General features: G+C 30.3%; 1 long non-coding RNA gene across 1 annotated transcript; it reads left to right on the forward strand.

Annotated features, from left to right (window-relative positions):
- On the forward strand, nt 7–832 carry LOC110263881. Its single transcript, XR_002349616.1, has 2 exons — nt 7–262; nt 354–832. It is a non-coding gene; the product is annotated as an uncharacterized LOC110263881 (long non-coding RNA).

Raw genomic sequence — 2585 nt, forward strand, 5'->3', positions numbered from 1 at the left:
TTTCAACATTCTCCTTTTCCAACAGCTTCCGCTTTGCAACCGTTCATTGCACACGTGCCGTTGACAAAGTCAAAGTTTTGTTCCCGCAGGTATGCTGCTATCCTCCTCCAGCGTGAAGAGAGAGAAAACCCGAAGCTGCAACAATCACCAGTTCTCTGGCAGCAACACCTATCTCTCCTGCAATCAACCGCATTCTTGATTGATGCTGCCAATTATGCAGGTGTTGATGGAGTAGCATTTCTCCTCAACCGAGACCGCAAAGGTATACAGATGTTATATTCTTACTGATTTAGTTTTATTGGCACCCAGTCCAAATCAGATTCTCTTATTCATGATCTGTTTGTCATTTGTAGTGACATATGATTCTCTTTTTTCAAAATGTTGGTAATGGATTATGGCTTGCAAAAGAACCAATTTTGCTGAAGAGTACTGTCAAGTGTAAGGTTCGCCACTTTGTACGCCAAGACATTCCCTTCTTGAGGCACCCAGATGAATTCACAATTCGGGATGCTTCTTGCTAAATCCAATATTTCGTCTAGAATAACTTAAATTTCTGCAATTGATGCCTGTGATTTCAGAGCTTGAATGAGGACCATACTATCAGATTCTATCACATTTACTATATTCATTTGGGTGATATACTCTTTTGTTTTTTGTTCAGGAGTCATATACTCTTCAATGATATATTCCTCCTACATCATGGTTTTTCCTATCCATAATAACACCTAAAATAACCAAGGCCTTATGTGAAATGTTTTTGGTCTCCCGGCCCAATCATTACAACAGCATGCTTGGCTCTAACTATCCTTTTTGACATTTCCAAAAAAAAAAAGAATATTTGTAAATCTTTATACAATAAAATCTGTACACTATAATTATCCATAAAAAAATGATCGCACTCTTGTAAAATAATTAAGCTAAGGGTCATCTATCCCTTTCTAGAGAGACACAGAAAGGTACCATTGTGGTCTTAAAATAAATAAATAAATAAAAACTCCCCTTGCTTAATTAATCTTTCTTAAAACGATCGGTTATGCCATGTATATTTATTAATAGATAATTTAGATATACATACATAGAAATATTATATTCAAGTAAATGTTCAAGTTTGTTTATCCAATTTTGGATGATCCAACTTACTTGTTTCAGTCACACACAATATTCAATGTTTATGGTTCCACAAATAACAAATTTATATTTTGCAAATAAACATACATAAAGTAACTAATTAGAATTCATATATAGTACAAAGCAATACGCTACGATAGATGATATGATATGATCCAAGTACATAAATCAATTGATACCATATATATCTTTTCAAATTAAACTTAGTTTTCCAAAGATCAACCTCAAATTTCTTAACTTCGTTAAGTTGCCAAATAAATGAGGATTGTGTTCTACATTAATTAACGACATCTCTCATGCTTTGATGTCCTGAAACAATCTAAGTTTTAATGATATCATCTCATGCGTCAATCCAGCACCACAATCATAGTATTGTAGACTTCTAATATATGCATATTGTCCTACTGCCACATGCGAGGATGCAAATATTTTATGGGCTTAGGAGAAAATATTTTATATTTTTTTACTTCCTCTATGTTAGAGATACGAATGTGTCTCTTTTTACCGGTTTCATTTTTTTTGAAAAGTGACATGATAAGTTGATGATATGATATCAAAAATTCTATAATTTTAAAATCTAAAATTTAATTTTTATTGATAAAACAAATTAGTATAAAATAAATAAAAAAAATTGAAAGCTTGTTAGATATATAACCCATTAAATTAAATCGTACGTGCCATACATGTGCAATTTATTGAGATGGCAATATCATAAAATGAAGACTTCACATTTTGCACATACTCTTTGGGGTCTAACATATCATCATGACATTTATGATAATAGTTAAGGAAAGTTTAGGCCATAAAAGGTTCATTCTAAATTAAGTTTCAAATAAAGTGATAGATGCTACATGAATCATATAGTGCCTTCTACTCCAAAGCCATTCCCTTACCCATAATAATCTTCTAATAAAGCTGTCATTATTATTTGATGATTCTAATTAAACAAAATGTACAATGTACATGCACATATATATAAAAGGATAGGATTAAGATGTGTGTGGCTCAGCTCTTTACTAATGTGTAGTGACCCATTCTTATAATGAAGTGATGATGACAAGTGTCTATATCTAGGGTTACGTTGTTGCTTCATAGTGTTAATTACCATGTCGATTAATAAGATCCACCACATTAATCGATTATTGCAACATCACGGTTTGAAAAATACTAATTATATTACATATATATACAAAATTAATTACCATATAGAAATAAACTTATTGTAAATTAAATGAGATAAACATCTATATTATTATTCCCTTAAATAGATAAATATGAAGAAATCAATTCGAAAACATCATCAAATTTGTTTTCTAACCCTACTTATTATTCAAAATTTCAATTTTTATAGTTCAATTTCCATCATATCTTGATTAAATTCTTTAATTTAATGAATTTTTTATTTTTTAATGGATATTTGACTAATTAATTTAAATAATGATATATATATATATATA

This window comes from Arachis ipaensis, chromosome B06, assembly GCF_000816755.2.
Source record: "Arachis ipaensis cultivar K30076 chromosome B06, Araip1.1, whole genome shotgun sequence".
Classification (NCBI taxonomy): Eukaryota; Viridiplantae; Streptophyta; class Magnoliopsida; order Fabales; family Fabaceae; genus Arachis; species Arachis ipaensis.